At 49.7% G+C, this 24,996-nt stretch overlaps 1 protein-coding gene across 2 annotated transcripts in view; it reads left to right on the forward strand.

The window, feature by feature from the left end:
* GALNT14 (polypeptide N-acetylgalactosaminyltransferase 14) overlaps positions 1-24,996 on the forward strand; it is a 207,564-nt gene that overhangs the window by 62,240 nt on the left and 120,328 nt on the right. The window lies entirely within an intron of this gene.

The raw sequence follows: 24,996 nt of genomic DNA on the forward strand, positions 1-24,996 counted from the left end.
CGGCACCGGGCACCAATGAGCTCCTCTCCCACATACCAAGTGTGGGAGCGAGACACGGTTAAGTAAGTCTCCGAGACGTTGAGCCGCTTGCCCTAGGTCACACAGCTAGGGAGATGCTGGGGCAGGGATTTGAACCTTGAGTTGGGCGTTCCTGTGTTCTGGTCATTGTGCTCTACTGACTACCACTGGGTTGCATTTGGGGGGCAGTTTGTGGGGATATTTAGTTAAGTTACAAGGCACAACTGTGTCAAAGCTGGAGCTCAAACCCAGGTCGGCCTCTGGCCTTTGGTCCTGCTGTTCTTTCCCTGGGCACGCAGAGAAGGCTTGTTGGATGCCCAAGATTGGTTGGGCACCTGGGGAGGATTTGCAGGAGGGTTTGTTGTAGTCATTCTCAAAGCGGGAGGCTCCCCAGGGCAATTGGAGGGTGATTCATTTCGCGATGCTTCAGTTCACACAGTTTTTAAAATCCGATGTGGTGAGCTGGATCTGTAAATCTGAGACCCGGGAGGGGCTGTCACCGAGTTGATAGGGCTGGAAGGTACAGCAGCATTCACTCATCCAGGGCCTTCCTCCTGGCCCCTGACTGGTCCTGCCTAACCCCAGCCAGCACTCTGCCAATGGCACCCGCGTCCTGTCCCCTGGGATTTGCCAGACACTGAGCTGATTGTTTTGCCTTTCATATAATTCTTACCACTTTCCTGCAAAGTATTCTCCCTGTTTTCCTGATGCAGCAAATGGAGCTCGGAGAGAGTCAAATACTTGTCTAAGTTCACACAGCTATTAAATAGGAGGGAGGGCTTTGGACTGACTCACTTTCCCCGTGATATCTTAGCCTTCTGTGGAGGGAGGATAGAGGACGACGGAGGAGGCTTGAAGACAGAGTGTAAAACATCAGGCCTCCGCTCTGCCCTCAGGGCCCTGGGGAGGTAGAGCATCCATGTAATAATGTTAAAATAATAAAACAAAAGAGAGGGTGATAAAGGGCCAGGAGAGATGCATAAACTACAGATTTTGTGGGAGTCCAGAGCAGGGAGGTCTTCAGGACTGATCTGGAAGGGAGAGGTCGGTTTCGGACTTGTTTCCAGCCTCCTTCCTCACCCCCACTTTTCATTCCTCGAGTTGAAGCATAGCCAGCCTGGGAGTGTGAGCGCTTAATCTGCCGGCAATGGAGGAGGAGATGAATCTCTTTAGCCGTGCTAACAGTTTTTCATGGCTCTCTCTCTTCTCGTCCCTGTTTATTCTGGAGATCGATACAGACAAAGGAAAAGTTGTTCTCTGGAAGGACCTGGCTGTGTAGTTGTTTAAGAAAATACCCTTAGTCCTTTCCCAGCCCCCTCATCTTTCCCCCATTGCATTTATTTAGAGCAGAGCCAGCCCCCTCATCTTTCCCCCGTTGCATTTATTTAGAGCTTCTGGAAAGTGATACCAGGTAGTGATGTTGAACTAGGAGCTCTGACTGCTGCAGCCTGGTCCTTGGTTGGGCCACGGCAGGACCTGGACACCCAGGTTGCACGGGCACCCAACACTAGGAGCTCCTCTCTTCCCTTTAGACAGGAATGTTTGCTTTCTGAGCCAGAAGCAGGAGAGGGCTGCCCTCTTGAGGCAGAGGAACCCCTGGTGGGTACGGAAGGAAACATAGGTGTTCTTCTGGCGTCAGGTCTCAAGGTGTGGGGGGTCTGGCAAGATCCAAAGGACAGTCTAAAGTGTACCAATCCCAACAGGAATCAGTATCCTCTGTATCATATATTTGGATGTGTCAATATAGTCTCGGCTATTCCATAAGCTGGTTGAATGACCTGGAGAATTAGAATAGACATTAACTTCCAACTCTTTCCCCCGGGGGGCATCCTTTTAGTGCAGTGGAAGTCTTTGCCAGGCTGCTAATGTGAGCTGGATATAGAGGAGCTCTGGTTTTGTGGGACCAGGGTTTGGGTGTCAGTGGACTCTACTGCCCTGATCTCCTCTCTGTACCACCTTAGGACTTGGGGCTCTGAGACAGGTCAGGGAAGTGCTGGGAGAGTTTGCCCCGGAGGTTATTTTCTAGCTCGAATGTTCTAGAAATTGACTATCTTACCTTCTTCTCCTCTCGGGTTTGTGCCTGTGTCTAGACACTGTGGGAATCCAGGGAAAGCTGTAGAGGCAGAGACACTGTCTTGCATTTGCCTGGTGTCCTCACACACAGTAGGAACATAAGAGCAGATTTGCACCCAGCTGAGTTTCAGTCTCTATTCTCAGGAACATCAGGTGTTTGCAGCAGGGGATCTGGGCGAAAGAAAGAGCCACTCCCCATCAGCGTGACTTCCTCGTGAGTTCTGGAGGAGCTGGCCTGAGCCTTGCCATATTCCTTTTGCTCCCAACTCTGCCCGATAGGGAGAAAATAAGAACAAAATCCTCATCCTGGATGTTTCCTCCTGCAGAATTGTCTTTTCAAATCTTTTCCATTCCGGCAAAATTATTCTTAAGTACTACCAGGCAGTGATTCAGTTCATACTCAAGATTTTATTGAAACCATTTGGTTCAGGCACTGCATTAAATGCTAGAGGTATGAATAAACTTCAGCCTTGCTCCTGTTCTCAAGGACTGTTCCGAGTGGGTGGTGACAGGAGGTACCTCGGGGCAGATGGCAGTGGTGTAAGATGAGGTGATCAGTATTCAGAAAAGAGGCAGGTGGAGAGTAAGTTGCAGGGCTTTGCTCAGAAAGGGCCAGGGAACCATGCTTAAAGTGAAAGGGGCAAGGGAAAGAACATTCTAGGCAGGGGGAATAGCATGAGCAAACCCTTGACATCTGTTTTCTTAGGGTTGCTTGGTGGTCTGGGGTAGTTGGAATATCAGGTCTGCTGGGGAGAGTTACTGGAGGCCAGTAGAGTTTGGGTCCCAAGTGGAAAAGGCCATATATACCCCGGATGAAGAGTTTGTTTCCAGGAGGAGAAATTCATGGTCATTGCTGTTATAGGAAGATTATGCTGGTATTTTAGAGGAGGTATATTGGAGTGAGGAGAAAGGGGGACTCAGTTGTCCTTGGGCGTGTTGATGGGAGTCCAGACTGAGAAGGGATGCTTGCATTTGATTTTTTTTTGTCGGAGTGGGTTTTTTTTAATATGAAATTGATTGTCAAATTGGTTTCCATACAACACCCAGTGCTCATCCCAGCAGGTGCCCTCCTCAATACCCATCACTCACTCTCCCCTCCCTCCCACCCCCCATCAACCCTCAGTTTATTCTCAGTTTTTAAGAGTCTCTTATAGTTTGCCTCCTTCCCTCTCTGTAACTTTTTTTTTTCCCTTCCCCTCCCCCGTGGTCTTCTGTTAAGTTTCTCAGGATCCACATAAGAGTGAAAACATATGGTATCTGTCTTTCTCTGTATGACTTACTTCATTTAGCATAACACTCTCCATTTCCATCCACGTTGCTACAAAAGGCCATATTCCATTAGGAAGGGGATAGGTGCCAGAGATATCTGTAAGTGGAGTTAATAAGCCCATCAATGGATGTAGGGTTGAGAAGACAAATTAAGAAAGAGGCCAAACGTTTGGTCTGAGAAACTGGGCGGAGGGAGGAAGGTGGTGTTGATTGGAATCAGATGCAGAAGTATGCCATGGGGGCGGGGGTAGGGGGTTGGGGGTGGCCGTGAGGTGGCCTGAGTTTGCAGGGTGTGTGGGACATCCTCGTGGGGTGCCCGGGAGGGGGTCTGGCAGAGTCTGGGACCCTTGGCCTCGGGGTGGAGGCTGACTGGGTGCAGGTGAGCGGTCAGGGAGCACTTGAAGGGTGGGAAGAGAAACATCCAACACTTAAAACTGAAAGGGAGAAGGGGATGAGGAAGAACACGGAAGGAAGAGCTGGAGGAATAGTGTCCCGTGTTTCTCAGGGAGCAGCCCATCTCCCTGGATGCCCTGGGGCTTCCCCGGGAAAGTCCTGGCTGGGTGACATTACAGTCAAGACTGAGATGCGAGCAGAGCCAGGCCACTGTGCAGCATTGGCTGTCTTCTGGGCCACACTGGCTTCCCTTGAAGAGAGGTGACCTGCTGGGCCCAAAGCACCGAAACTAATCGAGAGAGCTGTTTAACTTAAACGCGTCACCCCGACTGTGCCGTGGCGGGGCCCGGGTGTCACGTTGACAGCCTCTGGCCCATTAAAGGTGCAGCTAGTCTGGTGAAGCACAGTTTTGAGGAGCAGCTATTAACAGCATTTAATAGCAGGACTGTAGTTAATGGTTAGCAAATGTTTTATGAACAGGTTCCTCGTGCTCCGTGAAGGCGGATTCAATTTATTCGGAATGGATTTGCTTTCCCCTATTAAAGCTCAAGAGTGTATAATCAGCATCCTCCCTCCACCAAAGGGCCTTCTTTCTGGCCAGAGGGGGACCTGTTTAAGTTACAGAGGAAGCCACCGGTGGTGGGTGTGTGTATGCGGGGTAGGGATGGGGGTCTTGTGTGGAGGGTGGAGACCTGAATGGCTGGTTTATGGTGGGCAGAGAAAGACAATCTGGAAAAGCTTCATGGTCATAATAGAGTCTTCTGAGCCCAGTAGAAAAAACCCTGACCTGGGACCTCATTGGTTCCAGCCCTGGCTGTGATACTGGTTTCCTCGTCACTATTGGGCAAGCCATTTAACCTTTCTGCCTCTGGTCTCTTCATCTGTGAGGTGCAGCTAATAACATCTGTCTTCCTCTCAAGTGTATTGTAGGAATTAATGGCCATGAAGCATTTCAAGGGTTGGGAGAAGAAAGGCTCATGTTGGTGTCCACACTAAGCAGTCAAGGAGAGTCAGGAACTCCCACTGATAGGGAGAGGAAGTATAATTTGGCATGACCAATTGTGGGGAAGTAGGTTCTACTTACATAAATGGGTTAGAGAAAAGATTTGGGCGGAAAGCCACCACCATGGGGTGAAAGTGCCCGAGGTTAGTTATCGAGATATTGTTATGGGATTATGAGAAACTTGGTATGTACCTGCAGGAAGTTACTTTCCGTCTGACACCAATGTTTCTTGATGACAAACTCCACTTGCCCCACTAGACCCTTTGCTTCTTACGCACACAAGTTAATTATTACTCTCTGAGTGTTTTCTCCACATCCACGTGTGTAAGATCTTGTTTTATTCATGTTCACCACGTGGGTAGCATCTTGTGAACTCAATAAATACAGAGATGAAATGGCTGTTCAGGGCTCTTGCCTCCTCCTGGATATTAGCCCCTCTCGTATTCAATTCTGCGTCCACTCTCTTGCTGGACAAGAGAGAACTCCAGACTCCTAGTCTGCAGCAACCACCAAGCCAGACATTAAATTGAATTTTGGATAGTATTTATTCGGAACAAGTAACATTCCAGGGTAAGTACCTAAAGCGTTGGGCTGTTTCTGTTCAGAGCAGAAGTGGGCCATGATTTCTGTTTTTAATTCACTAACACTTTCCTCCTGGATGCTGGACAGGTGCAGGACAGGTGCTGGACAAAGGCACCGGGCTGGTTTGCTTGCCCCTTTAAAACAAAGGTTAAGAGACTGTTGTCTTCTGGGAAATAGGTTAAGCTTTTCAGCCCTTTGACTTAAACGTGTTTCTTTGGTCTTTCGGCTTTTCCTGGAGTTATTTTCACTAAACTACACAATGAAACCAGAAATGCTCAATGACTAAGTAGGCGGATGACTTCCATGCCATATCTGTTCTTTAGTGAAGGGCCTGTCTCTCCAGCCCAGACGATTGCAGGGAGTGGGGATTGTTGAATCATTTATATCTGCCCTCTTAGGTCTTTCTGTTGGGAAAGAAATTGAGACGTTTAGAAAACTTGAGGACTAGGCCTGGTTCTGGTACTTTGAAGATGAATGGCTTAGGACAAGTCTCTTAATATCTCTGAACTCGGTCTTATCCCCAAAACAAGTAGCATTGTAAGATCTGCTTCATGATGTTGTACAGACCAGATGGGACATCCTCTGTGAAAGCTCTGTGCTCTGTCAGGTGTGGGGATTTATTGCCAAGGGGCAAAGAGGATGAGGGAGATGAAGAGGACATACAAGGGGGGGGGGGCCTGCCCCAACCAAATGGCTCCCCTGGGGTCAGCCTGACCTCCTCCTTTGTCCCTTGAGGAATGGTCCCCTGGCTGCTGATGCTTGGTCTCTGAGCCCTCCGTGCCACTAAAAAGACCCCCCCCCCCCCGGCCTGGAGTGGTTCTGGTCATTCTGGCCAAGACAAAGGCTATTCTTGATCTGTTCACCAAGAGCAAGCTGCAGAGTAACCTGTCCTTGGAGTTCATCCCTAGTTCTAAAATGGAAGGTGATTCCCTTGGCTTCCACAGGCTGGACATCGTGCTACATCCTTTATACACAGTGTCCCACTGAACCCTCGCAGCCCCTCTGTGATGATGCGGGTGCCATGGTTCCCCCTCCATGGACTGGGAGGCTCACCTGGTGGGGTGCCTTGCTCACTGTCACGTAGCTGGGGGAGGGCTCTGGCACGAAATAGCTGGTGCACACAGTGTATGGCTGAAGGGACCTTAATGAAGGGGCTTTTTAAAGAGCTGTGGGCAGGGGATTGGGCTTTCTGCTGACAGCTCAGAGCCTAGAGCCTGCTTTTAATTCTGTGTCTCCCTCTCTCTCTGTCCCTCCCTTGCACATGCTCTGTCTCTCTCTCTCAAAAATAAACATTGAAAAAAATTTTTTAAAGATCTGTGGGCAGGAGAAAGGGTGCCAGCAGAGGACAGAGAACCCCTCAGGGGCCAGCAACAGCAGGAAGCAGTTACCCCCGAGGGCTGGAGGGGCAAGGGAGGGGTGATGTTCCTGCAGCAGGCAGAGGAACGCTCTGGCTGGAGCGCAGAGCAGGATGGAAAGGATCAGAGACAATATATCTGGGGGCACAGATGGAGAAAAACCAGGATGTGAACCCCAGACTCTGACATCGAAATTGGGGCTCCTTCTGTTTCACTGAGCCGACCAGTATTACCTGTTCTCAGGTGGGGGGTAGTTGTCATGTGATGACAAAAGAGGGAACCACCTCGTGATTGTTCTTCCTGGCATTATAAAGAGGGCTGTGGTGGGACGCCTGGCTGACTCAGTCGGTGGAGTGTGTGACTCTAGTTCGAGCCCCACATTGAGGGTAGAGTTTACTTAAATAAAATTTATGAATTAATTAAAAAAAAAAGAGGGCTGTGGCTTCTCCTGTGGTTCTAGAGCCAGGCCCAATGCCTCTCTGGCTAAGCTGGCTCTCCTGGCTGGCCCCAGCTTTACAGGTACACATGCAACTGCTACAGGTATTTCGAAATGCTTTTTTCCATCTTGTTACTACCTCGAAATAATAGCAGTTCTAGAGTACTGTGGGATCTTGCTGAAAGCATTAATAAAGAAATACAGGGATTACTATATTAAGTTTTAAGAAACATTTTGAAAAACCACATTTGAATATAATTTGTTTCCTTTGTCCTTCCATGCACTTTATGCATCTGTTTATTTATTTTAAATGTTAATTTATTTTGAGAGAGAGAGCTCACGTGCCTGAATGGGGGAGGGGTGGAGAGAGAGAATCCCAAGCCGGCCCTACACTGTCACCACAGAGCCCAGCACGGGGGGCTTGATCTCATGACTGTGAGATCATGACCTGAGCTGAAACCAAGAGTCAGACACTTAATGAAATGAGCCACGCAGGCGCCCCTATCTTATGAGTTTATAAGCATTATTTTGAGAAGGGCTTCCCATGGCCTGCACACACATAAAAGGTTCAGAAGTCCCGGGCTGACTGGTTGTGACCTGACAGACCTTGCTGCCTATGGAGGTACTGGATTGTGGTTGGTGGTAGCTTGAAGCTGTCAGTCCTAGGGCCTGCCCAAGTCCCAAGGTCGAGACCCCTGGGCCAAGCTTTGGGGTAGTTCTGGCACTTTCTGTCTGTGTTCATGGCTTCAGTACTGATCCTTTCTGAGAACCACACCTTCTAAGATAGGTGTTTCCTCGAAATGGGATTTCTTTGTTCCTCCCCTGCCCACCCCAGAATCTCTTGGGGTGCTAATTACAATGAATACTTCCCAAGACCCACCCACCCCCGACCTACTGATTCAGAATTGGGGGAGCAGGGTCTAGTCATCTGCATTTTATAAGTTTCTTGGGTGATTTGGGGGGCACACTGCCGTTTGAGCCCCAGAACCACTGCTTTAGATTGCTTGTGCCCTGGCACTTTTAATTTGACCTGATGTTCAGAATTATAATTGAATTTTCAAGAACACATTGGGGCGCCTGGGTGGCTCAGTCAGTTAAGCATCCAACTTCGGCTCAGATCCTGATCTCCCGGTTTGTGAGTTTGAGCCCCACCTCAGGCTCTGTGCTGACAGTTCAGAGCCTGGAGCCTGCTTTGGATTCTGGGTCTCCCTCCATCTCTGCCCCTCCCCTGCTCACACTCTGTCTTTCTGTCTCTCTCAAAAGTAAACATTAAAAACAACCACATATGATCTTTCAACCAAGCTATACTCTAGATAAAAGCGTGCAAGTGAGGAGAATCCTGGCTTTTCCCACTGGGTGTACAGGTCTCTCCTGGCTCCTGTCCAGTATCCCCAGAGGACTTCTCATCAGACCAGGCTGGGGCTCTTTGCTGTCCTCTCTGGCTGGGCCACTCTTATTCAGAGAAATAAAGCCACTAGTCACTATACTATCTGGGTCTCTTGCCCTACTGCAAGGCAGGAAAAGTAGCCAAGCCACTGTTCAGTCTTTGAGGTGGCCACTGGTAGCCAGGGGCTAGCCAGTGGGGAGCCTGTCCCTCTGCAAGGAGTCTGCTCAAAGTCCTCTCGTTACAAGAGGAGCCCCTCCCCCAAGACCCAGTGCACTGCATATAGGTGACACAAAGAGTCAGGTGGCAGGGACATGCCAGGGCTCCTCGAGCAGATAATGGCATAATGGCCCCTTTGGCCCCCAGCAGCTGGAGTCACAGCTGACCTGGTCTGTTCTGTTCCAACCCTGAAGCTTTGCGTTGCAAAGGCCAGTGCGTTGATCAAGTGCAATGACAAGGCTATGGTTTATCCAGCACCTTTTGTCCTAGCGTGTAATGTGCTATCCAAAGGTCAGCTTTCAAGGCATAACTGCCTGTGTCATTTACGCTTTTTGAAATATTAGAAGAAGTGAAAAGCAGTATGCTGGCACCTTGCTAATGGGTGTCCACTTCCCAAATTTTGATTAGCCCTTCTGAAGATTGCAGGTGTTCTGTGGATGATCCATTTAATAACAGTGAGCCCGAAGATACATGGTCTCTGTGCTGTGAATAATAATTTCAGCTTTCATTTAAATTACTCCTTTTCCAGAGCATGATTTCTTTTATGGGCAGTATTTTCATGGCCGAATCTCCTCCTTTGCCCGGATAGTTTGGCTCCAGCTTCCTGCTTGTGGTTCTGCCTGGGCTCGACCCTCAGACGTGCCACCCCGCAAATAGGCAGATCTTCCAGTCTCTCCACCCTGAGGACCCTTTGGTGCTTTTAATTCTGCTGCGTGGTTTCCTGTCTTGGAGGACGTTCTCTGCCAAATGAGCGGCTCTGATACTATGCTTTTTCCCCCCGCTTTCACTAACCAAAATATATTTACTACTTAGAGTTTCTGATTGACCTGGGAGCCAGTACTGCTGAGTTGATCTCCTTCTAGTCAAAGGCAAAGAAATGTGACCTCTTCTTTCCCCTGTGGAGCTTTGTGGACCAGATGAAGTGTGTTAGGCTCTGGGATCTATGCAGATAGCTCACAGTGCCGTGTTACTACACTGAGGAGCCCTGGAGGTTGGGAACCACTGGGCTGTTGTTCTCTCTGTTCATGTGGTTATTCATTTATGCAGGAAACTTCTGTGCAATGGGCACTGTGCAGGGTGCTGGGGCTATAGCACCGAATGAGACAGACCAGGCTCTGATCTAGGTGGAGATGGGGGAACAAGTAAGGGGAGGCCAGGCAGTGATAAATGCCCTAATGACAATAAAACGGGGTGATGGGATGAAGAGTGGTGGGAGCCACTTCATATCAGGCAGGTGGGAGAGGCTCACAGAGAAGGGGACTTTTTTTTTTTTTTTTTTTTTTTTGAGGGAGAGAAACGGTGTGAGCAGGATAGGGGCAGACAGAGAGGGAGACCCAGAATCCGAAACAGGCTCCAGGCTCTGAGCTGTCAGCACAGAGCCCAACGCGGGGCTCGAACTCACAGACTGTGAGCTCATGACCTGGGCCGAAGTCGGACATTCAACCGACCGAGCCACCCAGGCGCCCCAAGGAGGGGACCTTTAAGTTGACCCAGGAATGGCAAGAAGGAGCCAGCCACGCCAAGAATATTTTTGGTTGAGGGAATGGCAAGTCCGTGTGAAGTCCACACATAGGCAAGTGAAACTTCAATCTTACCTCAAACCATTAAAAAAAAAAGTCAGAACAGCCGTTAGGTAGACAGCTCCCCTGCAGGGGCTCAAAGCATGTGTCACACTTCCTTGAAGTGCCCGGTTTACTTGTCTCTCTCCCTAAATCATGTATGATTTCCCTGAAGGCAGGACACCGACTTGCTCTCCACAGCCTGACGCGGAGGAGGACTGTGGCAAATTCGGTGGGTGGATAAAGGCTGAATGGTGTTGACTTTCACTTTCCTTGGGCTTTACATAACTACGCTGGGGGCGGGGGGCTTCTTACTCAGTGGGAAACAGCAGCTCCAACGTGGGCCAGAACAGGTAAGAGAGGCTTTCCCAGTGTTGATCTGATTTGCTAGTTGCCCCAGCACTATGGTCTGAAGACTAGAATAGTCTTCTGCCCTGAAGAAGAAAAAGAGGACTGTTCTAGTGATATACGATCAAATGTTCCAGGAAGAGCAGTCACTAGAACATGAATAATCACTAGTACATCAATGCCCTGCTGTGTCTCTTGTTAAGGAAGCACGGTAGCTGAGAAGCCAATCTAATCAGAAACATCGTTTTTGGATTCCTGTCACAAATGGAACAAGATGCCCCAGGGGGAAGTGATGAAATATCTGATGTGGGATGGTCCCTAGATGCATTTTTGTGGGTCTTATTTTGAAGGTGGTCCTGGTCAGGAACCACACCTGCTAAGACCTGGTCCATGGCCATCATGGAGGAGATGTTGAAGTTGGGCAGACAGGAGGGCATGACAAGGATGGTGGGGAAAGATGGGCTGAGAAGAGTCCCGCTCACCTGGTGGACACCTTCCCTAGCTGTGGGTGCTGGTAGCTGAGTTTACACCTGCAGCCGGCACAGGGTTCAGGGGCTGTAGTTGTCTTCAGTCGCACATCCACCCGGAAGGCTGGTGGTACCCAAGATGAAGTGGCTGACAGTCCCAGAAGTCAGGGCCCTCCACCCATTGTGCTGGGGTTTGTATTGGACCAGAGGATGGGCAAAGGGTCCCCAAAAGGTGCTGGGCAGAACACTAGCAGGGATCTGCAAGTATAAGAGTGGAACGCGAGGCTAGAGCCTTGGAGCCCAGTTTGGGACCTCTGGGTCTCTGCTTTGGCGTGCGTGTCAAACTCAGTCCCTCAGCTTAGGGTTGGGCCTGGGCCGGGGGAGTGGCCCAGCTGTGAGGAACAGGAAGGAGACGCCCAGGGGCTGGCGCCAAGTAGGGCCTGATGTTGTAGCTCTGAGGGCTCTCCTCCATTGGAAGTAGGAAGGCCAGATAAGCCAGAGGATGCCCAGTTAGATTCTCTGACAACAATTAAAATTATACATGTTCCCAAATACTGCATGAATGCATTTGCAGTTGATCTGAAACTACAGCTGAATTGGGCATCCCGTACTTTGATTTGGTAAATTTGGCAACCATGATTGGAAGGCAGAAGCTTCCAGAGGGACCCGGCTCTCTAAAGTGTCTGCTGCTTGGCCGTCCTCTGCAGGTGAGGTTGATGAAGATGGTGTGTCCCTACCACCTCCTGAACAGGTGTTCCTCGGGGCAGCAGTTGAACTGGGGGAGGGGCCCCAGTGGCTTGGGCTTTCGCGGAGGGAAAGGGGTGTCTTCGCCGAGCGGAGGAAAGGCGTCCTGATGGCTCCCAGGGTACCAGGCTTCTACAGAGAGGGCAGCTCCTTGCCGTTACCCGCCCTTGACCAAGGGAGTGGAGTGAAAATGCTCAGCTTTCCATTCTGTTTGACCTTGAGTGTGTCCTCTGGTAACACTACGGTGTGACGTCCAGGATGTCCCGCACCCAGCTGTGTGGGTCAGGGTTTCTGTCAGGTGAAGTTTCTCTGCTTCACAGAGCGGTGGGCCCAAGGCTTGCGGGAGCACGGGGAGGTGAGTGGCTCGGTGTTGTGTGGGGCTCTGTGGGTGCAGCCCAGGGCTGGACTCCTGGGTCTGTTTCGCACCCACAGGCCCTGGGCAGCCTCCACGCTGAGAGAATCATGGGCGCGACGACCTGGGAGGACCAGCGGCAGCCCGTCCCCGTGCATCTGTTGTGAGCTGTTGGGCAACTCGACACCTCAATGAGTGTATCTCCTTGGCAGGTGACGTGTTTGTTCTCCTCACTGAGGAAATTCTGTCAGCCCGGGCACACATGACTCGGGGGGGTGGGGGGGGAGTAGGAAGGTGAGTGATGTGTGGTTATTTTTGAGTGGAAAATGAGAGGCAGTGGGGGAATGTCCACTGAGCTATTTCTGAAATGTTTGTCACTTACTGTCACTTTTGAGTCTGGGGAAAGACATTCTTTTAGGACAATCAATATGAACTCTTTATTTCAGTGACTGAACGACGCAGCTCTGGGAGCACCGATGATGGGGTGTCATGGTCTCTAAAGCCACAGATGAATGTCAGCAGGACAGTGAAGGGAGCAGGCGCCTCTGATCCTCTCTGTGATGTTCTGGACCCTCTGCTTCCCTTGTATTAGTCAGGGTCTTCCAGAGAACCAGAACTGGTATACGTGTGTGTGTCTACATATCGACACCTACCTCTATCTCTGTGAGAGGGATTCATTTTAAGGCGTTGGCTCACGTGATTGTGGGAATGGTGAGACTAAATCTACAGGGCTGGAGATTCAGGTCAGAGAGCTTATGCTGCAGTCTTGAGTTCGAAATTCATAGGGCAGGCCAGGTAGGATGGGAACTTAGGCAGGGTTTCTAAGTTGCAGTCTTAAGGAAAATTCCTTCTTCTGTGGGGCAACCTCAAAAGCTTGGTCCTTGTTCTTTAATTCGTTGGGTGAGGCCCACCCATGTTCTGGGGGGGGGGGCGGTAATCTGCTCGACTCCGAGTCTGTTGAGCTAAATGTTAATCTTCACTCAAAGTCTACTGATGTCAATGTTAATCATAGGTTTAAAATACCTTCTCAGCAACATTTAGATTGGTGTTGACCAAAGAAGTGGGCACCATAGCCTCGCCCCACTGACACGTAGCCTGTACCTCATGGCGAGCTTGTCCACATGTGCTGAGTGTGCAGAGCCGGCCAGAGACCCGGGTGGAACACAGGCACTTTGAGGAGGACATCTCTGTCTAGTAACGGGGCTGGGCCACTGGCTTTTCTGCGGGAGGCTTGCAAAGGTCAGAGTGTCCATCTTGATTTCCCCTTCTCTTTCTTATTATGATGTCACATTCTTTTTTGCTTGGGAGAGCTCAGCCTTTGTCCTTTTAAGGCCCTCAACTGATTAGATGAGGCCTGCCTATGTTGCGGAGGGTCATCTGCTTGACACAGAGTCTATTGATTGTAAATGTTAATCACCTCTAAAATGTACTTTCACAGCAGCATCTGGACTTGTGTTTGACCAACTGGGCCCTGTAGCCTAGCCCAGTTTAAACAAAATTAACTGTACACTTTTCCTCTGCCTCATCCTAACAGTTGAGAGACTCTCCTGTTGCCTTGGATGAGAAGAGTATGGCCATCCGTGTCCAGAGCAGGGATTTGGAGTGGTGGGAGCAGGCCAGGAGCTCAAGACATGGGGAGGCTACATACCTCAGTGGTCACCTGATCCACTGCCCCTACCCGGCAAAGGCTGGCATAAGATAGGAGAGGTTGGAAAAGCCCAAAGCCCCTTTCGGCAGCAGGAGTGGGAGAGGCTGAGGGGGGGATCACTGCCACCCTTCTCCACCCTGGTCAAGGATGTTACACTTCCTTGGTGGGCTGGTGATGAGCATTCCAAACATGCCCAGCTGGGTTGAGGGTTTCTATGAGCCCCCTGGAGGCAGGTTCCGAAGGATTCCATCAATGGGCTGCCTGATGTGAGCCCAGAGTATTCCGCGTGGCTCAAGGCTTTCTACCCAGTTCATTTCACCCTCCATCCAGGGGCCTTTTCTTGGGACGAAGGTGGTTTCTCATCAGCATCTTCCCGCTTGATTCCTGCTCTTCCATTTCTGTGGGAGACTTTGCCCACTCCCTCCCTCTCTTCCCCTCCCCTCGTTAGTCACAATCTGCCTGTGACTTGCAGGCTCTCTCCAGGGTGAGGTCCTGCACAGGGAAGGTCCCTGTCAGAGCTGGGCTGCCCCCAGGTTCCACCACCCATGAAAGGGAGATCCCCTTTACCTCTAGAGGAGCTGTGCATTCCCTTTTTTAAAAATTAAACTTTTTAGCTTAGAAAAATCGTAGACTCACAGAAAAGTTGCAGAGATCATACAGAGTTCCTGTATACCCCTCACCTTGTTCCCCCGAATGCTATCCTCTTACATTCATTGGAGCATTTGTCACAGTTAAGAAACAACATGGGTGCGTTCCCGTTAACCCAACTCTAGACTTTATTCAGCTTTCGCTAGCTTTTCGGTCCCAGGATCCAGTCCAGGATGCCACGTTGCATTTAATGCTCGGGCAGGCTTTGTCTGTCTGCCACTTGCTCCTTCTCACCATGACCACCCCTCCGGTTCTGCCCTCCTCCCCTCCCCAGTCTGCATGTGTCTGGTTGAGTGGTCAGTGACTGGAAGCTCGTGGTGATCTCTGTTGATCTTTGTTCAGAGGCCTGACCGGAGCTCTCTTCCCTCTTGCACGCTGGGAGGAAGGAAGCCACCCTGGCCACTTGGTAAATATTTTACAACATCTAATGGAATCAAGTTGTTTACTCTGCAGAAAATAGAAAGGCATTAGTTAAAGAAAGTAACAAGCTACTGGTTGCTGACTCTTCAGGTTTAGGCAGAGGCCTGGGAGACTGAATGATTTCCACTTAAGGGGTTTTAGTGCCGGCCTGCAGCAGAACATCCCAGAAGCGATTGGCTTCTGCTGCTTCTCGCTGCGCGGCCCTGGCCACCCAAGCCCCAGGGGCTGGGATTGGCAGCCAGGCTCTTGCAGCCTCAGACTTACTAGGGACCTTGTGGGCTCCTGCTCAGCTCTGTCCCCTTAATGTCCCTCTGCAGACCTCGTTCCCAAGTCGTTCTCCCCTTGGCTTCTTCCTCCTCAGCTTGACTCTTTGCCTCATGTCCCTTGGGTGGGGGAGATCTCGGGAGGCTGTGGACCACATCCTGAACCTGTCATGTCCGTACCCTGCTGGAGCCCTGGTGAGCTGTGCCCATCCACATGGCCCCTCGCCCGTAGGACCTGGCCTTCTCGCCTGAAATGAGAGGCATGATGCTCCACATGTGGCCCAGAGACAGAGAGAAACCGGGCCGCTGGTGGTGGCTAGAGAGGCGGACCCCGCATCACTGCATGTTGCATTTCCTCCTTCTCCGCCCTTCCCAACTCTAGGTCCCACTTCTACTTTTTCATAGTCTGCCCCCCCCCCCCCCGCCAAGAGTTTCATTTCCCAGAAGGGTGAGACAAAAATGTTTGTTATTTAAACCTAGGCATATAAAGGCTGCGGTAAATTGTTTTGATGCCATTTACAAGCTGTGCGTTGTAGTAAAGTTTAATGGGACGTCGGAAGGGAATCCGTGCAGGAGGTCTGAGCAGAATCTCGGATGAAGGGGATGTGGATTTCACAGGCCCGCAGGTCTGCGGCGGGTCTCCTGGCACACCGCTCTGAGAGCTCCGTGTGCCTCGTGTTCCCTGCTTTACCCTGTTGCTTCCTCTGCCCCCCACCCCAGCCTGCGGACTTCCTCTGCCCTGCACCCCCTCGCCCCCTCGGTGCCCCCACTCACCCCCTGGAACCCCTGTCACGTACACACCACGGTTCAGGGATCCTTCGTGACCGAGGGCCAAAGAGTGAGCTGCTGATGTGGTTCCAGGGCCCGGAGCCAGCTCAACCCTGGCCTGGAGCATTCAGGAGCCTTCCGCTGGACTGTGGGGATTTCTGAGGAACCTTGGGTCCTCTTTCTTGGCAGTCTTGAATGATAATCATTCCCACTTTGAACATTTCGTGAGTTTCGTGTGTGTGATGCCTGAGAATGACCTGAACACCTAGATCGTAACCTGAGAAGGGGGGGTCTGCGGCAGATGACAGACACCCGGAGCGGGGCAAATGAGGACTGTTAAGGAAGTGAGCAAGTGACTGAGTCCCACCACAGAGGGCTTGCTGGGTAACATACACTTTATGAGAACGTGCAGGGTTTGCAAGGACAGCATGGGACATTTCTAATGGCCGTGCTCCTCCCTTCTCTCTGAGGGAGGGCTGGCTGGGCAGGGGGAGGGGAAGGGAGGGAAAGGGAGGAAGAGGGGCCTGTGGACTGGAGGGAGCATTTGTCTAGTGAAGGGGCCATGGTGGGAATGAGCAGGTCAGGGGAAGGGACTTGGCTTCTGATGAGTGGTAGGAGTAGAGTTCAGTCCTGACTGAGAGGGCAGGAGGGGCTTCTCTGGGGTCTGGGGCAGGGCATTGGCCTGGCCCAAGGTCAAGAGGGTCATAGTAGCAGCATAGAGTGAAGGAGTCAGCTCCAAGCTCTTGTATCTCGAGTGAGAGAGGATGAGACCGTGGTTCATAGTGGACATTTCAGCCTGGGGGAGCGATGGCAGAACTCCACGGAAGGATGCAGATGGTGTGGGAAAGGGAACGAGGCAGGAACTGGAGGGGGAGTCTGTCCCAGAGCCTGGTCCTCTCTGGCACTCTCTGACTCTCTCTCTTATTTCTCCTCCTGAAGATCCAACCATTCACTGTTGTAGTTTCCAGAGGCTGGTCAGTAGCAGGTGTTGGAAGTGAATGGGGGCAGGACAGGGTCCTCCCTCAGCCTTGGGCTTCCAGACCAGGTCTTGCAAGCCAGTTCCCCTTAGGGGCTGTCAGCTCACAAAGAAGCAGAGCCCCACAATCCCTCGTCAGGGCCCTCCTAGGGGAAAAGTGGCTGGATTGAGGTACATTTGGGCATTCCCCTGTCCCCTAGCCACAAGCCACAGAGCCAGCAGGGCCTGTGGTTCCTAATAGAAAGCAAGAAAAACAGAGCATTATGCGTTCCTTGACCCCCCACCCCCTGGTGGGGGCAGCACATACGCCTACAAGTCCTCCTTGGGGGCAGTGAGGTTACCCCTGACTCTGAGCATACCCTTCTGCTCCCTGGGCAGGTGTCTCAAGGTCCTCATGTCTGGGCTGTTTCCCCCAGAGGGTGGGGAGCTGATTCTTGGGTGTTTGGAGGCATCCCCCAGGCTCAGCAACTTTGGATAAAACGTTCTAAATCTACCTGTTATAGACCCTCAGCTGGAGCCCCAAGGGACTGGCGCTTGGCTGCAAGCCTGCATTCCCAGAGTAGGTCGGATCCTGGCACTGGAGGTGAGCCTGGAGGTGATGTGGGTGGGTGAGCTCTGGCTGTATGTGTCCTCTTTCCATTCGTGGCCAGTGAGCAGCTCCCATCGCAACTTTGTCCCCCTAAGGTGTAGGACTCCTCTCTGGAGACGGTCAACGTTCAGATTACAGGGCCTGCTTGCTGAGTTTATGATTCACTGTGGCCCTGGGATCTGCAGTTTGGAAAAGCTCTCCTGGGTGATCCTATCCTGCAACCAGATTTGGGATCCCTTGCTTAGGTCCACCCTCCACTCTAGAAAGGAGCCCTTCAAAAGGTCCCTAGACCAGGCTCTCGAGAATTTGGATATGGAAGGGAGACGGGGGAATACCTGGGGCTCCTGGCCCTTGTTATTAGTTATACTGAAGTGAGACGTGTTCTCTGTAGTGCCCATCAGATCTCAGAGTAAGGGTCATCAGGAAGAGCCAATTCCACAGCTACTTAGAGCCCAGTGAGCAGCTACAAATGGCAGCCCAGCCACTGGGACTCTCTGACTTAGACTAAAGTGGTAAGGTCGAGGGCAGCATAAGGAAGATCAGGGCCCTAGGGTGGACCTAGGCTTTCCCTGGCACCTCTGTCTCCTTCCCCAGGGAATGATGCCATGCTACGGAAAAGCCTGTACCAGTCCACATGCTGACTTCATGTCAGATGTTTGCCTCTTGCGCTCCCTCCTTGCCTTGCTCGGTCTGACTGGGGGGGTGGGGGGAGGGAAGGTGGCAAGGCAGGCCTCCTCCATGCTCCTGCCCCGCCTGGGACCTACAGTTCAGCCTCTGGCCAGGCAGGCCCTGCCCCATCCTTTCCCGGAGGGGTGGTCCTTCGGGGTTCCGCCGCCGGGAGGATGATCTATGCTGTGAGATTAGCCCTGCACGAGGGAGGAGCCCGTTTCCAGCCGGGCGGCTTCCTAGCACCTGAGCCTGGGGGAGGGGCTCCCCCGCCCTGAGCTTTCCTTTCTCCATTTGCAAAAAAGGATTTTGCTGGCTGTCCTGCCTCCCTTAGAGAAGCATCTTAAAGACCGCGAGTGAGCTGAGAGATGGGAGCATATCTTGAAAATTCTAAAGCAGGGCCTGTGAACTTGAAATGCGTGACATAAAGAAGTGGGCTGGGCGGTGAAGAATGGTGGGAGCAGTGAACTGCAGAGCAAAATTAGATTCGATTAGAAAAAATAGGTACTGTAGGCTCCGTGTAATGCACATTTAAGGACCAAATTTGGCTCCTTCATTCACTCCTGCTGTTAAGTGTCATTCAGAAGCCAGGTGGCCATCGTGGATTTCCATGTCACATTCATGACCTAATGCAAACAAGGCCCCACAAAACAGTTGATGCCTGTCCGGGGCGGCATGGCGGGGGTGGCTGTGAGCGTGTACGGCTCTGGGGCCAGCCGGCATGGATTCAAACCTGTCTCCAGTGCTCGGGCACATTATTTCCGCCACCTCTGCTTTTGTTCTTTTTTTCCATGTAAAATGTGGATGATCCTAGCACCTGATTCCTCAAATCCCTTGAGCATTAAGTGAGCTACTCCACGAAAAGCTTCACCCAATGACTGCTTGCAACTTAACCTCCTCAATAAATGTTTATTATTATTATTATTATTATTATTATTATTATTAATTACTGTTGTATTGTGATGTTACTCTCTGCGGAGGGGCATATGCTGCAGGAACAGCATGAGGATACAGGATAAGCAATGGAGGTGGAGAGTAGGAAGTTGAGAGCAGAGATCACGCAGAGGTCTTGCGTGCTTCCTGTTGGAAAGTGTGACCTTTTACTTGGAGTCTCCAGGTAACCACAGGGAACGGGGACAAATGGCCAATTACAAAACCGAGGAGGGATCATGAGTGTTCTTGCTGCATCCGTGCTTGTACTTTGCTCAAGAGGTAGAAAAATCTTTCGTCCTTGATTATCGGGCTGTGGATGTACCTGGAAAACTCAGGTGTGTGCAGTTTGCTAACTGGCGCTTCCTCATTGGCGTGTCTGAGCCCAGCTTGGCACCTCGAGTGTTGTTGTACCTCAGCTGGACGAGCTGCCAGTCCAGGACAGAGATGACGGTGGCATCTGTGTCCCTGGATGCTGGGACGTAGAAATGGCCTCCTCGTGGCTGTGGCTTCAGAGTTCAAGGTTTGGCCCAGTTTTCTCAGTTAAATAATGCCCCAGATCGTGGGTGCTGCTCACGTATCTTGGTGCCCCATCCTTGCTTGCACCCATACCTAACCCTCAGCCTGGTCCTTCTTCTCGTCCCAGCATGCACATAACTCCTGAGGTCCGCCTCCTCACCTCCCATCTTGAAGCCCTTTCTGAAGGCTTTCTAGGTGGTGATTTTCTGTGAGCATATTGGTTTGCATTTCCAATGCCTTTGATGGATCCGACATCCCATACTTCTAACTACCCAAATGCACTTGGGATAGAATGTAGCCAGGATGTCCTTTCCAGAAAACTCCTTTCTGGTTTGTGCACTGTTAACTATGGAATATTGAAGGAAAAAGTTTCTAGAATACAGAGACCATACATCTGTTTATCTTGTTCTGAATTACATCCTAGGCACAGAAGGACACTTAATAAATCAATGTCCTGATGAAAATGGTAGTGTTGTCAGCAAATGATGATAATCGGGAATGCACAAGAGAAAACGTTACTTGATTTGAATGTGAACCTTGGGCTTTCAGGGGAAAGCAAGCTCTCTGCAAGTTTCAAGGGGTGCATATTTTAAGGGGACAGCGTGTTGAGTTTGTAAGCACAACCCTGGTGCTGCATGCAGTGAGCACTGTGTCCTCTTAGTGCTGAGTCCTGGCAGATAGTTCTGGAAACTCTGATGTGTGAGGACAAAAGGCCTGTCTTTTCATAACACTGGGTGGCTTTATAGGGCTTACTAATGGGAACGTGAAGAAACAATTCCATGCAAAAAATTGATCTTGGAATGATTAAATAGTCTTATAATAAGTTGCTAGTTCTCTGCTCTTTGGTTAGAGAGGACGGCATATGAAGCTGGCAATCAGGAAACTTTACAGCATTCATAGAGGGTGGGTCCTCCAGGTACCGCTTTCCAAGATGCAAGGAGGCACCCTACAGCCTGGCCGGTCCACTCCCTGGCTATCCTTCACCCTTTGCCCACCCCATCATTGATTTCATCACTGTTGTGTCTGTGGTTTCACGGCACCTTGTGTAGACGTCTGATGCTGTATTATATTGTCATTCATTGTTCACAGGTTGGTCTCTCTGGACACTGGGAAGGGACTGATGTGGTCCCTTACATTAATCTTTATGTGATGGGACCTCCCGTGTAGTAGGTCCTCAATGTGTATTTGTTGCATGAGTTAAATAATTTTGGCAAAGCCCTAAAAATAAAATCACGTGGTCCAGCCCTTCCTGGTAAGGTGGAGGACCCCAGAAAGTTTTAATCCCTTGTCTGTGGCCCTGCAGGGATTGGATGTTTTGCCTTCTGTCTCCAAGTGCAGTGTTTTGGGCTGAAGTTGTTTTTTTCCTCCTCTTGTTTGTCTACGTGGGTTTTTCTTTTCTTCTTCACTCGTTCCTATGTTAGTTCTTAAACAGCTACATTGAACTAGGTACAAAACAAGATAAAGAACACTAACAGCTTTTATTTTAGCAAGGGAAGATAGCCAGGAAATAATCATGTTCAGTGAGGAAAATATATGGTACATCAGAAGGAGATAGGCACTGTGTAAAAAAGAAACAGGAGAGCAAAGAGGGGGATTGGAAATACTGAGGAGAGGCAGAATTTATGGGGTGAGAGTGACAAAGTGAGGTTTGAACAAAGACTTGAAGGAGCTAAGGGATTCAGTCTTGCTGATATCTGGGGATGTGTGTCCCAGGCAGAGGAAAAAACTAAAGCAGTGGCTCCAATGTAGGAGTGTGCAGGGGAACTTGAAGACCAGCAGAGGGCTGGCATAGCTGAAGTGGATGGGCCAGGTGATGGAAGGGAGAGGAGGGGATTACATGAGACAGGTAACCAGAACCATGTCAAAGTAGGGCCTTATAAGCTCAAATAAAGACTTTGGCTTTGATCCAGAGGAAGTGAGGAGCCACTGGAGATTTGGAATAAAGGAATGGGATGATCTGACTTGTACTTAAAAAGGACCATTCTGGGAAAGGTAGAATCAGTGAGATCTATTAGATGGCTATTAAAATAATCCGGGCCAAATGTGGTGGTGGTTTGGCTCAAGATGGCGGCAGCAGTGGACATGGTGAGAAGAGCAGATACTGGATGTGCTTCTCAAGGAGAGCCAGCAGGGTTTCCTGATGGGTTGGATACAGCATGTAAGAAAGAGGAAAGGAGTGAAGCGTACCCCAAGGGTTTTCACCTCAATGGACAGATGGATGGAGTTGTCCACCTCCCAGCCTGCTTCACTGGTTCCATGCCTGGGGTGGGAGAGAAGTGGGGAGAATACAGGAAGCTGTCCATGCCAGTGAGACTACGGTCCACCCCTGTTTTTTGAGCCCTCAGTCTTCTTCACCAATTCAAATACCACCCTTTCAGTAATCCCTTTAAGATCCGTCATCTCCTTCACAACATCTACCTTGATTAATTTTACCTGGCTGAAGTCTCTCGGTTCATTCCATATTCATACACAGATATGCTTTACTTAACACAGTAGATGAGTTTTTGAAAAGAGAGGTGTATGTCACCTTTCCAAAAAAATATTAAGGCCTATTTTATATTCACCAGGGGAGCTAACTATTTAAAGTACCCTATTATTAATGCTTTTGTAAGGTGAAGAATCCTTTTGTTAGATGACTATGGATCTCCACTAATTTATCCGTTATGAAAGATCAGGGTATAAACGTATAAAACTGAGCACACACTTGTGTAATATGTCTCTCTACATGAGGTACCTGCTAAGCAGCTCATCAGAGGGTCTCTTGGGACCTCAGGCTCAGGGCACTCTCACCTGAGCTCATCATTTTCCTCCTAAATCATCTTCCTCTCATACTCCCGGTTTCATGCAGGCCTCAAACCCCAGAGCCCTCTCTTGACATCTGTTCTCTTCATTCTCCCCTTGCCCCCAGCTTACCACCGCTCCACCTTTGTGAACTCTCTTGCATCTTGTGCATTCTGTCCATGACCCTCTGCCTCTTATAGTTCAAGTGCCTAAGGCTTTCTAATGGACTTCTTAACACTTCACCCTGCAACTGCTCTATCCATGTTCTCTAAGACATCCTCCCACATTCAGCTATCCAAATCAGCTGCCCAAAGCATCCTTCTTCCCATAACCCCTTCAGGGTCTGAACCTGCTCAAGGTCTGAATCCTCCCCTTTCCATGTCTCTTTCCAGACATCAGTAGCCTGCCCATCAACTTGCCTGTAACCTACAGTCTAAACACCTGAGCAGGTTGTTCAAAACCCTGTCTGTGGCCAACCTGCATGCACCCTTGTGGTCTTACCACCACCACTTATCCATCCATCCTCATGCACCACGATGGGCATCCATGGCGAGGCATTTTCTTTACCCCTGCAGCCCTGAGGATGAGCAGGTGGAGACCCATACCTTCACCACCCCTGGTCTGCAGTGCCCCTCTGGCCACCTTGTTCTGGTCAGATCCTTTCCATTTTCAAAGACCAGCCCAAACACCCTTTCCTCCTTGAAGCCTTCTCACCTTTTAGGCAGAAACAACCCCTCCTTCCATAGTACTTTATGCAAATCACTTTAATAACACATATCCCTCTTCTGTTTTGTCATTTTCCCTGCCCTACTTTCTTCATCAACATGTGTGCTTCCTGCCTTCTGGGTGCTGTCTGAATCTTCCCCTTTCTCTTTCATGCCTTATGTGTAGAGAGCGCATAATAAGAATATGTAGTGTGACACTATGGCTGTCCTTTTTCTTATTAATGTTGTTGACATGGAAGGCCCACATTAAATTGTAAGTTCTGTGAAGTCTGGAATTGTCTTTGGATTTTTTTTATCTTCATCCCTTACCATACAGTCCCCACAGATGGCATTTATTGTGCCAAATGCCAAATTCTTCATGAGCCCTTGTGTTTCAAGGTTGCATGGTCCTCATGATGGAAACACAGCAAATTAGGAATTCATTCCAGGCATTCTGGCCTCTGGTTTGTTTATTTATTCATTTGTTTATTTATATCTCATGTATCAGGTATGCATTTCAGACCACAACAGTAGGGTGTAAGACATGTCACATTTCTTTATTTCTCTAAGTCAAATTTAATCGGTGCCAAGCTTCCACCTGCTGAGCCGGCAGGAAATCTAATCTGTCTTTTGAGACTACCGCCCCCAACCACTCCCTGAGGATTATAAAAAAAGCATTAGGAGTCTCACCAGTTCTGAAAAGCTGGTGAAGGATTCTTTTGTTGGGGATCCATACCGGACATATCCTACCCCACATGGCCTGCAGGCCAGTGTCTCCTCTGCTTCCGTATTAAGAGAGCTTGCGGGCCCAGCATCAGTTTTGTTTTGTTTTGTTTTGTTTTTCTGAGACCCACTGCTATATCCCCAGGATGCTGCAAAGAGGAAAGCCCCAATCTCCACCACTCATGGCACTGACAGAAACCAAGCCCCATCTTGGCTTTGGAGGATATTCTCAACTTCCTCCAGATGAGAGAGGGGAAAATACTCCTTTTAGCCTCTTTCAGTATGGTCAAAAAAGTTAATTATATAATGATTTTCCTGTCACATATCTTAATAAATGATTTTGGCTCTGTGCACATCATAAATTCATGACCGTAGAGAGATAGAAATAAAGAATTCGGACCAGGGAAAGAACTCAGTTTCAGGAACTAGAATTGCTACAGTTAAGCTTCACATTTGACTCTAAGCTTCCGAGTTGCTAAAGTGAAAAGGGAGATGTGGTGTCATAACTCTGTTATCAGAAAGGGAGAGACAGTTTCTCAAGAGAAGCAAAGCTTTCTCTATTACTTGATTCTAAAATAAATTTTCTCATATGAAGCTTTATAAAGAGGATATCAAACAAAGCCTTCTAAGGTATTGCATACAGATCTCTGTTTCTTCTTGCTTATACCTCCCGATAATCACTTGTGAGGATAAGTATGCCTCGGGGCCCGCACACAGGAGCATTGGCCACATACATTGATCTGTACTGTTGCTACCTTTATGTCCTGTTCAAACACCTAAACATGGCCAGATATTCCTGACATCACAAATGCACCACAGTTTAAGCAGAACGAAGACTGAAATAAACATCTACTAAAGATCATAATGTAAGTGATAGAAGAGTATGTTTGGTTTGGTCAAGTAGGTTTTGCTCCTGATGTTTCCTTGGTCTATTGACGGCTTTGGCCATTTCTTTCTCCTGCTGAAATCTCTGAGCATAGGGGCCGGGACTCTATATTGAATCATTGAATCCTCAATGCCAAGCATGGTGCCTGGCTTTTCACAGATGTTAAATAAGTCGTTGTTGAGTTAATATGCTTGTTTTTCTGTTTATTTGTAACATGATCTTTTAAGTTACTCTCCTGTGTTTCAAAAGTGATATGGAGCTAAATGAGAAAAA

The sequence above is a fragment of the Lynx rufus genome, unplaced genomic scaffold, assembly GCF_022079265.1.
Source record: "Lynx rufus isolate CCGP_SWC_20201006 ecotype Redwood Valley unplaced genomic scaffold, mLynRuf1.p SCAF_8, whole genome shotgun sequence".
Classification (NCBI taxonomy): Eukaryota; Metazoa; Chordata; class Mammalia; order Carnivora; family Felidae; genus Lynx; species Lynx rufus.